Source organism: Urocitellus parryii, chromosome 3 (genome assembly GCF_045843805.1).
Source record: "Urocitellus parryii isolate mUroPar1 chromosome 3, mUroPar1.hap1, whole genome shotgun sequence".
NCBI classification, from domain to species: domain Eukaryota; kingdom Metazoa; phylum Chordata; class Mammalia; order Rodentia; family Sciuridae; genus Urocitellus; species Urocitellus parryii.
Window position 1 is genome coordinate 95,554,348 of NC_135533.1, and position 13,374 is coordinate 95,567,721.

Genomic DNA, 13,374 nt, shown 5'->3' on the forward strand with positions numbered 1-13,374 from the left:
TTATTTCATAGATTTTAGAATTATGTTTTCCCATTTCATTTTTATTCTTTTGCTATAATACTCAAATTCTTTCCTTTTTTATAGGCAGGAATTAAATGCTATTCATTCTACTTTTATTTTATTAGTGATTACCTTTAAATTATTATAAATCACACTTGAATTATGTTTCTCACAAAATCAATACAATCACATTGACCCGTTTAGAAAGTGAGGTATTCAGCAGAAGACTATGTGCTACATCTACTTCCTTCTCTATTTTGAAGTCAAAGTACAAATATCTTCTATTTCTTGGACTATTTTAAACCAACTGAAGAGAGAAGCTAGTTAATACATCAGTAAAAACTGTAATCTTAAATTGTAAGCTCTAGGCATGAATAAAGAGATAATTTTCCTACTGAGATGTCTATAACTTTTAAATTGATTCATAGAAAATTATCATAGATTAAAAATATTTACCCTTTACCATGTAAACTGAAAAAGATTTATAATTTATTATACAACTTAAATTTTTCTTTAGAGTGGCTTTTGAAGAAATCTGAATTTTTTACTCACTAAAATCAAACCAAGTAAACACTCAACTTGCAAAAGAATTAATATAAATTGTACGTTACAAAGAGTTGAACTCACTCATAATAAATAATGTACCAAAAACTAAAAACTAAAAAATGAGATATTGTACTTATGGAATCAGCAAAGAAATTTTACACATCTAGTTCAATCAAGGAAGTGCAAAAATAACACTCTAACGCTCATGATGGTGATTCAAATTTGAAAAGTTTCTGAAAGGTATTTGGCAGTGTATCAAATTCTTAAAGATATACATCACATATCATAACCAAGGAAAAGTGCTTTTCTTTTATAAGATATTAATAAATGAAAACCACCTAAATTTCTAACAGCAAGGAATCTAAGTATTAAAAAATATAATTTAAAAAAGCAGGTTGGGATTGTGGCTCAGTGGTAGAGTGCTCGCCTTGCATGTGCGAGACCCTGGATTTGATCCTCAACACCACATAAAAATAAATAAAGGGCTGGGGATGTGTCTCAAGCGGTAGTGTGCTTGCCTGGCATGCATGCGGCCTGGGTTCGATCCTCCAGCACCACATACAAAGATGCAGATGTTGTGTGCGCCGAAAACTAAAAAATAAACATTAAAATATTTGGCTTTGTCCAGAGAGAAGTCTGGTCTTTCCCTTGGCTTCTAGGAAGTAATCCCTGTAATAACTGATAGAAATGTCTTGGTTTAAGTCAGATAGCTGGCCTCACCTGACATTAGAGGGGGCCTTCCTACCTCCAAAAGTCTTAGAATGAGGACTGGCCATGCAGAGTCATGGTTATCAGTCAACCTGGAAGCTGATATCAACCACATGGATAATGTGTCAATCATGCCCACATAACAAAGCCTCAATAAAAATCCTGACACATGAGTGTATGAGTTTGGTGTGTCCTTTACCAAACAAACATGTGGAAGGTTTTGGGAATCCTCAGAAATTGCAGTTGGGTAGACTTGGCAACCTGGAGAACTGTACTCTCAAACCTTGAAATCTGGCTAACTCTACTTAAATATGATCCAATGTTTACAGAATTACCTTATTTATAGATATGTGCATATCACATATGTGACTGGAGTAGATACTCCAAAATACTAGCATTGGTTTTACCCTCTATGTTTTAGTTAGCTTTCTACAAGTATTTTGTGTGTGTGTAATCAGAAAATAAATATTTTTAAAACAGGGTTAAGGAGCACACTCATTAATTAAAAAACAAAAAAACCCCAATATCAATATTAATTTTTAAAACCATCATTCTAGGGCACTATTCCACAAATTTTTATTTTGAATGATATGAGTACCATCACTATGCATATTCCATTTTTATAACAGCTCCACATTATTTAATAAAGGACAAATAAACAAAAGGATTTCAATGTTACAACTGTTACTGTAAGTGGTACTTGCAACTGGCATGGCATCTGTAATCATTCCTCCCATAGCCAGGAACAAAATGCCTGACATATTTGGGGAGTTGTTTCTATATACTGGAAACAAAGAAACAACAGAAAGGCTGGCTGTAGGATGTCCATAAACTTGGAAGGAAATTTGACAGTGCAGGATTTTATGTTTCTTCAATGACTGATTTCCTATACCTTTTAGCCTAACAGCTTAGAATCAGAAAATGTCACATGTAAACATACAATTTGGGGCATGTGTTTGCAAAAATGGGTTACTGGAGTAGATGTGGAAAAAGGAAAGGTACCAAAGAAGACCAGAGAGAAGTGCCTCAGCTGTATTTTCCATTAGCTACAATTTTATTCCTAATGGAGCCATGTTTGGAATTCTGGACAATACAACAGAGTCTGTTCAAAAATCAATAATGTCAAGCTGACACCATAGAACATACAAAAATGTTTCCTTAATGGAATAAAAAAAAAAAAGAGAAGAAGTTCAAGTAAGCAGGAGGGGGTGAGAAACAGCACATACCTTCTAAACCCAACTCCACTACAGGTGGTCTCAAGATCTTAAATTTAAAGAAAAGGCAAAATTACCAATATGTACACCTCATGTGATAATCAATTACCTAATATAAAATGCTTGAAATAAATACACTTAGTATGGATTATGCCAGCTCTTCAATTAGAAATAAATTCACAGTCATTTCAAAAGCTGCTTTTAATGGTGTTCTTTGTGGCAACTTCTTTTCCCCTGACACTCCTCATCATCCCACCTTAAGCTATCAGTCCCCCAATGGTGAACCTAAGAAATCAATCTGCTAATGTATAATTTGTAAGGCTCCTCTGACTAACAAATGGATAATTGATTCCTTCACAAATGCTGCATCCCCATGGACACAGGGTGAAATGAATAAGAAACAGAAGACAGGATTTCATTTTTCTGCTCACAGAGATCCACTAGTTAGCAATCCCAACACCCACATGGTTGCCAATGCAGCTTCATGCTCTTTAGTCACAGTTAGCGAGCAAGCCACACTTACATTCCATGTGTGAAAAGCAAATGTCTGTTCTTTCATACTTGGGAAAAGCCCATCTTACTGCTTATTTTACTCTCCACTGATGATACACCCTAGAGATAGGCAAGACCTCCATCTGGACTTAGCCTATGAAAAATATACCTGATCACAGGTATTCTAGAAATCCACAAAACAAAATATTAATTTTTCACTGACTTACTTTAAAGCCAAAACAGCCCATCCTTTAAACTCTCAAACCTTCTCAGCTGCTATATGATTTCATGTCTGGCATTAAATCCTTCTTTGATTCAAGAAAGGGAATAAATTTAATAACAAGCAATCTTAAAGCTAGAAAACTTTTGTGAAGTTTTCCTGAAAGTCCCAATATGGGTTAAGTAAAAGCAAGAGGAGATGTATGGGTTTTAACTAGTTCTTCAGGAGAGCTACCCACTCACTGCCCCTGGGCCCCAGGGTGCTGAGTCACTCATTGTACCAGAGCCAATGGCTGCTGTCCCTGCCTCCATTGCCAACTATTCTCCCCAAGGTTGCCAAGAAATTCCCAGGGAAATGGGAACTCATTCAGCCTTCCATGACTTGACTGCTTTGTGACAACTTCCCTTGCTAACCAACTTTCTCTTCCCTTAGTAATTAATAACAACTGCTCTTCACTGTTGAATTTACCACCATGAGCTACATAAACACTACTGAACGAAAGAAGAAACACACAATATGGACACTTTTTGTTATTTTTGGTCCAAATAACAAAAGCTTAAATACATCATATTTTCCTAGCACACCAGTTCCATCCCTGCAAGAAGCTATGAAGACATGAACCCACAGTATATTGCTTGGGAGAAAATTAAAAACAATTACTACAACAAGTTTCTCCTTAAAAAATGGAGATGGGAGACTTCAGATTTTAAACTAACAAGCATGACAAATATTACAGAAAGAGATGAGGGGAAATCCTACAAAAAATGATTTATTCCTTGTCTGAGTTCAAAACAGTATTAAATTCTATATGTTATAAACGTTAAATAAGTGGAGATAGAAAAAACATCTTCAACACCACAAAAAACCATACAAAGAACTGACTGATTATCTCTTCATTCCTTAAGTGTGTTAAATAACACAATATGAACAGTCTTCTGCCTAAATTAGGCCACCAAAGTTATTAGGGAAGGGTCACCAACGCCTTCCTAGTTTCAAAGTCAATGAATGTCCTTCAGTTCTCATGATTCTCTGGCATGTGAAACGCTTCTCCACTGGCTTCCATCATACCTATTTCTCATTTCCCTCCTGCCATTTAGTCACAACTTCTCAGTCACCATTCTAAGTTATAATCTTTCTTTAGCCTGCCTCTTAATTATCAGTATTCACTTCACTTTAGCTCAGATCTCACTGCAGGGATGTATTTTCATATACCACAAATGTTCTTCAGCTTTGTGTCTTCTGTACTCTCAATTTCACCAAATAACTGTCAGTACACTTAAGACATTTAAGTCAGAGTACTAAGAGGCATCCCAGAACCATTTTCCTCCCTCACACACCACACAAGCAATCCAAGATGACCAAGTCCTACCATTCCACCTGTCTTAATGTCTTTCAAATTTATCCTTTCACTACTGCTGTGGCAGATGGTCTCATAATTTATATCACTTTCCCAAACAAGCCCACATGCATGTCCCCCCACATACTCTTCATCTTCACCTTCTCCACACTGCCAATCACAAGGTCATCCTTCTATAAACAAATTAGATATGTTACTACCCTTTTTAAAGAAGAACCTTCTTAACTCTTTCAAATAGAGACTATACATCACATTTACCCTTAGCAGTGTCTGCTCATGATTGCTATCTATGAGTAATTTTATTTCTTTTCTTTTCTGGTGCTGGAGATTGAACCCAGGGCCTTTCACATACCAAGTATGTGCTCTACCATTAAACTATACTACCAGACATAAGGAAAATTATTAACAGAGACCCTTTTGCCTTCAAATCCTAATTTGAGTAATTAAAATACATGGTCATCATATTGATAAAATCATTCTTCATTATCTGACTCCACTTACTTCACCAGGCTCATTTCTAGTCAGAACCAAAGGATCCAGAAGATTCTAGCCATCTGGTTTTTTGAAATGTTCTCTTTAACTCTATTTCTTTGGCCTAAAATAAGCAATGAACAATCCCCTCTTCATCTTCCCCCACCTAGAAAAGTCCTTCTTTTCCTTTAAGATTAAATGCAAGCATCCACTCTTCTGGGAAGGTATCTAACTTCTTTTTTGCTGTTTGGGACATGCCTCTCATGTTTTTCCACATCACCCTCTCTCCTCATTTCAGAAGAATAACTCGCTTTGTTGCCCATCTCTACCACCTCCCTGTAAGCCCCACAAGAGAAAAATTCTACTTTAAACTAAGCAGCTGGCAGAAGAAAAGCTCAAGGAAGTTGCAGAGGTGAGAATCATTCTTTCAAAATTTAAGGTACACCTCATGTAACCAGAAAATAGATAAATACATAAACAAAAGCTCTATTAGAAGGCAACTGAAGAGTAGAAGAGATGAAAACAGACATGGAAATTTGTCATGTTACTTTCTTAAAAATAAGAAAATTTAAAGAATGTAAATCCTCAAAAATAGTTCAATGGAAAGAGTTAACTTCCGATATGCCTCTGCTCTCTTGGGACCCAATGTTTTCAATGTTCAATATTAGGCTTGAACAGCTGAAGAGAAGCTGACAGTCCACTGTGGCAACCATGTCCCTGGGATGCTAACTATATTTCATAATTAAAATAAACATTCAAGAAACGTCTCTTCTTATAAGGTTTTACACCTGATTCTGCCTCTCTTAAGATTGAATAACTATATTAATTTGAGGCTCTTTAAGTGATATTTCAACTTTTAACAGAAGCTGCTATTTATGCAGATGGGGAAAAATGCTTTCTTTATAAGTAGCAATTCATTTCAACTTGAGAAATAATTAGGAAATATGAAAAGCAGCCAGCTTATTCTTTATTTACTGCTTTGAACAAACAGAAGATATAGGTGATGAAATGTGGCACAGCTGGCTATATGTTACATATAAAATTCTACATGATGAGCTGACAGAAATATCCTTTTATTCTACTAGTCATCAAGTATTATCAATTTATACTTTCAGAAATCCACCCCTATTTTTAAAAGCAAAACTGATTTCTAAGTGAAAAATGTTTGACTAAGTTATATGGTACTTAAAAATTGAACATACCAATATTGCTATTTTAATAGTTCCTTGTCTATCATTTGAGGAGATGTCTGCTGTGATTGTAGTCCAGGAATTTACAAATGCTCCCCAAATATTACAAACTACTGAACTGTAGATGATTCCTTTTCTGTGATTTCAAAGCTGTGGTAGTTCAAGAAAAGTAGCTTTACGGTTCATTGGCACTCTCCCCCAATGCTACAAAGGTGATGTGAATATACAAAATGACCAAAGTACACTGGTACACTGTTTATATGTATCTCCAGGTAGCCCTGTTTATATTCTCTAATGTCTACTATAAGAATGTTATTTGATAAGAAAAAAATTAATTATTAGATAACTTTAACTTGCTACGTAAATATAACTTCCATTCTAATGACCTAAAAATCAAATTACACTACTAGAAAATAAATGTCCTTGATTTAAACTTTAATATCCTGCAAATAATCGAAATCAACTCATCTGGGAATTGAAAGATTAGAAACAAGTTCTATAGAAGAGGCATTTTGTTTAGAAAGAAAAATAAGGTAATTTTGCCTATTCATTGTGTCATCACTGTTTTAAGTTAACATTTGAGTTTAATTTTTCTGCATTTGTAAGAATGCTTAAAATCAGTTTTTGTTAATCACTGAAATACTCCTAAATGCTTCTTCTCTTATTCTTTAAACATGTCATCCAGGCTGGACTCCCAGCTCAGTGGCAGAACAATAGCATAGCTGGGTTTAATCTCTAGAACCACAAAAATAAATATATATAAATTAATTAATTAAAATATTTTTAAAAATTCCTTTAACCAAGAGATTTTAACTACCTCCCCATAAGGGCACACTGAGTTTGACTTAGATGCTGTAAATTTATGAGACCACAGGCATTTACAACCTCCCTTGACCCCTAATACTCTAAGCTGCTGTCCCTACCTGGAGCCCAAGACCAAGAGCCCTGTGTGTACAGCTGACTAGTAAAAGGCTCAGACACTCACCCTGCTGCTGTGCCCTGCCAGAACGACACAACTCAGCAGCAGCAGGGGCACAGAAACAGCCTTTCCATCTATGGAAGACTTATTAGATGGATGTTCGTTTTCTAAATCCTAACAACCTTTAAAAGCACAGTGAGGATTTGGAAGGGATTGCCTCCTAAGAAGCTGGCATACTGCTGATTCCTAGAGGTGTTTTCCTTCTGTTAAACTTCATCTACTTCTGCCTGTGCCTGCCACATCCCCGTGAACAATAGTAGGAACTGGCCTTGCATGTGACACCAGACAGTAAACACATATCCAGACAGTTATTCACAAGCTGGGCACTGATTACAAAGCATTACTACAAGAAAACAAAGAGCAACAACAAAAACAGGCTTTTAGTGAATGTTTCCTCTTTTATTCACACACCTGGAACTGAACTGGATACCAGGTACTGAGAGGTAAACAAAATAAATGGAGGCCTTGCCCTCATTAATGAATCCCTGAAATACTACTCAAGATTGAGACAGGGACCTTCTGGGATGCTAAAACCCTGCAGTTGTCCTCTGCAGTAGGAGGATGAATAGTGAATCCAGAGTTAGAGCTCATTTCCCCTGAACTTTGTGATAGCCACATCCTGTTGCAAATGAGAGGAAGGTAAATTTTCTTAACAGTTCAGATGAACATCTTGGACAAGTTGCATGCTGGTTTCCCCATGATGCCTTGAATGTTTTCCTACAATACTAAGTTTGGCAAATAAGAGGAAAACTAGCAGGACCTTCTATGAAAATCAAAATCAGTCTCAAAAACAGCATAAGGAACGAACAAAAACTTCTCTTCCTAATATTCAGTTTCAATGAAAAATTTCTGAGAATATACCAAAACATTGCACTTGGTTTTGATGTAATTGTGAAACAATCTACTCTACTAGAATACCAAAGCTAAAAGGATATTTAAAAATAAACCTTTTTTTTCATATATAAATAACCTGAAATAAAATAATACTGACAGTTTTCAAAATTGTAAAATATGATGAAAATTATTTGTTCTTAAACTGCACAAATATTCTCTTCAGTTATACATATAACTACCAAAGATAGAAAAAATGACAAAAAGAAAGGCAGTCACTAAGTTATCAGATTGTTGCAAGAGAATAAGGAAGGAGACAAATTCACTAATAACTGCATGTAATGAAAAAAGCAACTAATATTACCAAAACACTCCAAATGATATAAAGAGAATTTAAGGGAAAATAATCTTTATAACACTAGAAAATCTTCTTTTGAGATATTTCCTGAAGGAATAAGAAGCAACTATCAAACACCAAATGCATATTCTTCTGCATGGAGGGACTAAGGATGATGTGACAGAGAAGATGGGATACTGGGCAGTTCCATGGGTAGAGACAGAAAGCACATTCCAGCAGAGCTAAAGGACAAAGTATGGGCACAGTATAGGCCATGAGGAGGGACAATACTGTCAAGGCTGAAGACAGGAGTCCTGAGCACTGCACAGAAGAGCTGCTCTATTCCACAGGCAGAGGCATCACTTGATTATCTTTGGTGAAGTGACAAAATCTCAATACTGTTTAGGAAGACTACTTGGGCAGGAAATATTTGAAGAGACATTAGGAAGGAAGATCAGCTGGGTTTTAGTATAATACCCCAAGTGAGATTCAATCAAGAATTGAACAAGAGTGAGGGCAATATAAAAAACTAGCTAAGAAAAGAATAGGCTAAATAAAGCATCAGAAGGAAATACAGGGAATGATGGGAGGCAGATGTCAGAAGATAAAAGTCACAGAGATGGAAATAAACACTAAGAAGCAAAGAAAATAGGGTCTTCTGAAGAGATAATATTTATCAGGGATCTGGAAAACCTAGATTTTGCAATCAGTCAGAGTGATTTTTTTCCTTGGCTCAAGTAATAAGGTTGAAAAAAAGAATAGGAGACTTTACTTTGTAGTCCCCCTAGGTCCCACTGAAAAGAAACAAGATATGCTGTCTAATTAAAAGGATTGTCCCTTGGCAGGACTGTGTAGGGAGCAGCTTAGTGCTGTCAGCCTGTGGAGCCAGAATGCAACAGAGAAGGTACAACAGTAATTCACAACATAGATGTTTTCTTATATCATACAACTTAACAAATCTGAATTGTTTTTAATATTAAGCATAAAAATAAACTTTGATGGGTTTAGTGACAGACAGACATGGTAAATACAGCAGCCTCTACAGTTGGACATGGCCCCAAGACTGCTAGTCTACAGGATATCTAATCCTACAATTCCAGAACATAAAACTCACTAAAGAGAATAATAAGTGCTTTCCATAAGAAGCAAGGCAACATAAATAGAGTTGTCACCCCTGAGACCAGGTAAGTAGAAATGGAGAAAAAAGAGCATTACTATTCTTTAAAAATGAGTTTTAGAAGCCCATCACTTCCAAAAAAAAATCTGTTTGCAGTAAACACAGTCTCTCTTATTTTTCTCACTTCTATTTTTAACTTAATAACAGCAGTTGCAATGCTAATGAACTTTGTTTATCTAAAAGTTAAACAGGCAATGCATCAATTTAAATAATTGAGATTAAGTTGTTAAGGAGAAAATCCCTTATTTATTTTTCCAACACAAGATGAAGGGAAGTTACATAACACTTCACAAATTTAGCTATAATTTTTAAATTTGGGGGTGGGGTGGCACAGGGCACTGAACTCAGGGACATTCAACCATTGAGCCACATCCCCAGCCCTACTTTGTATTTTATTTAGAGACAGGGTGTCACTGAGTTGCTTGGCACCTGGCTTTTGCTGAGGCTGGCTTTGAACTCATGATCTCCCTGCCTCAGCCTCCTGTCCTGCTGGGATTCAGGCATGCGCCGCCATGCCCGGGAAATCCAGCAGTATTTACCACAAAACGTATTGTTATAATGCTCTCTGGTATAAAAACACTGCTTTATCAATTCCCTCATTTAAACCATTCCTTAAGAAGACCAACATCTCTCAAAAACTTCTCAAAAGAAAATTCTTGTAAACCAAGTTTCAACATCTCTACATTTAGAAGAAATTCCTGAAGTCGACTCACTAGATCTACAATGCAAATGATTTTTAAAAACTACTGATTTAAGTAAGAATTTTCTTAACATTATTTGTGCCAGGTGTTTTGTGCCAGGATACCTACTCCTCCCAAATAAACACAGGCTCTAATGAAGCAGGCAGTGAATGTGAGTGAATCACAGAAACTTCTCTTTTTTCCCCTTTTACCTGTTTTATATAAAATGGACATTATTAAAACCAACCATATGGCGGCGGAGGAGAAAACTTCATTGAATCCTGCGGCTACAGCATCAAATAAATTTATAGGAGTAAACAGTAACTCAGCAGTCAAACAGAACAAGAAGTAACATGAGCAGCTTCAAAAAGCAAGGAAGAAAAGGAGTACAAACAATGCAGGACAGCCTAAATATTCAGGAGGACCTAGAGTCATCAGAAAAATGGTCATATAAAGAACTCATGGAACACCTTAGACAGATGGAATGGAACCTTAAAGAGGATACGAGACAGAAAATTCAAGCAGCGAAAGAACACATTGAGAATGAGTTACATAAACAGATAAAAGAAGAAGTTAAGCATCTTTATCAGGAGATAGAGATTATAAAAAATAATCAAACAGTAATTCTAAAAATGAAGGAAACGATAAACCAAATTAAAAACTCAATTGAGAGTATCACTAATAGAGTGGATCAAGTAGAAGCCAGAACGTCAGATAATGAAGACAAAATATATCATCTTGAAAAGAGTCTAGCCAACTCAGAAAGGCTGGTAAAAAATCACGAGAAAAACATCCAAGAGTTATGGGATAACATAAAAAAACCAAACTTATGAGTCATCGGGATAGAAGAAGGTACAGAGATTCAAATCAAGGGAATGAGAAACCTGCTGAATGAAATAATTACTGAAAACTTTCCAGAAATAAAAAAGGAAACAGATATACAAATTGAAGATGCATACAGGACACCGAGCACACAAAATCACAGTAGACCAACGCCAAAACACATTGTTATGAAGCTATCCAATATACAGAACAAAGAGAAAATATTAAAAGCTACAAGAGAAAGGAGGCAGATTACATTCAGGGGTAAACCAATTAGGTTAAGAACGGATTTTTCAACACAGACGCTGAAAGCAAGAAGGTCATGGAACAATGTTTTTCAAACACTGAAAGACAATGGATGCCAACCAAGAATTCTGTATCCAGCAAAATTAAGCTTCAGGTATGACAACGAAATAAAAATATTTCATGATAAACAAAAGTTAAAAGAATTTGCAGCCAGAAAACCAGCATTGCAAAGCATTTTGAGCAAAACACTACATGAGGAAGAAATGAAAAACAATAACCAAAACCATCAGAGGGAAGAGCCTCGGTAAAGACAGAGGGCGAGGGGAAAGATAATCATGGAGAAACAAACTAATTTTTTTTAAAAAAGGATAAATAATCAAACATGGTTGGAAGTACAAACCATATATCAATAGTAACTCTGAATGTTAATGGCTTAAACTCTCCAATAAAGCGACATAGGCTGGTATCATGGATTAAAAAAACAAATCCAACAATATGCTGCCTCCAGGAGACACATCTGATTGGAAAAGACATACACAGGCTGAAGGTGAAAGGATGGGAAAAAATATACAATGCACACAGTCCTCGTAAGCAAGCAGGGGTGGCCATCCTCATATCGAATAAAATCGACTTCAAGACTAAGTTAATCAAAAGGGATAAAGAAGGACATTATATACTGTTAAAAGGAACCATTCAACAACAAGACATAACAATTATCAATATCTATGCACCAAATAATGGCGCTGCGACATTCATAAAACAAATACTCCTCAAGTTCAAGAATCAAATAGACCACAACACAATAATTATGGGTGACTTCAACACACCTCTCTCACCAATGGACAGATCCTCCAAACAAAATTTGAATAAAGAAACTATAAAACTCAATACCACAATCAATAACCTAGACTTAACTGACATATATAGAATATATCAACCATCATCAAGTGGATATACTTTTTTCTCGGCAGCACATGGATCCTTCTCAAAAATAGACCATATATTATGCCATAGGGCAACCCTCAGTAAATATAAAGGGGTGGAGATAATACCATGCATTTTATCTGATCATAATGGAATGAAACTGGAAATCAATGATAAAAGAAGGAAGGAAAAATCCTACGTCACATGGAAAATGAACAATATGTTACTGAATGATCAATGGGTTACAGAAGACATAAAGGAGGAAATCAAAAAATTCTTAGAGATAAATGAAACTACAGACACAACATATCGGAATCTATGGGACACAATGAAAGCAGTTTTAAGAGGAAAATTCATCGCCTGGTGGTCATTCCTCAAAAAAAGAAAAAACCAACAAATAAATGAGCTCACACTTCATCTCAAAGCCCTAGAAAAGGAAGAGCAAAACAACAGCAAATGTAGCAGAAGGCAAGAAATAATTAAAATCAGAGCAGAAATCAATGAAATTGAAACAAAAGAAACTATTGAAAAAATTAACAAAACTAAAAGTTGGTTCTTCGAAAAAATAAATAAGCTCGACAGACCTTTAGCCATGCTAACGAAGAGAAGAAGACAGAGAACTCAAATTACTAACATACAGGATGAAAAAGGCAATATCACAACAGATGCTACAGAAATACAGAAGACAATTAGAAATTATTTTGAAAACCTATATTCCAATAAAATAGAAGATAGTGAAGACATCGATAAATTTCTTAAGTCTTATGATTTGCCCAGACTGAGTCAGGAGGATACACACAATTTGAACAGACCAATATCAATGGATGAAATTGAAGAAGCCATCAAAAGACTACCAACCAAGAAAAGCCCAGGACCGGATGGGTATACAGCGGAATTTTACAAAACCTTTAAAGAAGAATTAATACCAATACTTTTCAAGTTATTTCAGGAAATAGAAAAAGAGGGAGCTCTTTCAAATTCATTCTATGAGGCCAACATCACCCTGATTCCGAAACCAGACAAAGACACCTCAAAGAAAGAAAACTACACACCAATATCTCTAATGAACCTAGATGCAAAAATCCTCAATAAAATTCTGGCAAATCGAATACAAAAACACATCAAAAAAATTGTGCACCATGATCAAGTAGGATTCATCCCTGGGATGCAAGGATGGTTC

At 35.7% G+C, this 13,374-nt stretch overlaps 1 protein-coding gene across 1 annotated transcript in view; it reads right to left on the reverse strand.

Annotated features, from left to right (window-relative positions):
- Positions 1-13,374, reverse strand: part of Vps41 (VPS41 subunit of HOPS complex) — a 165,466-nt gene that overhangs the window by 100,819 nt on the left and 51,273 nt on the right. The window lies entirely within an intron of this gene.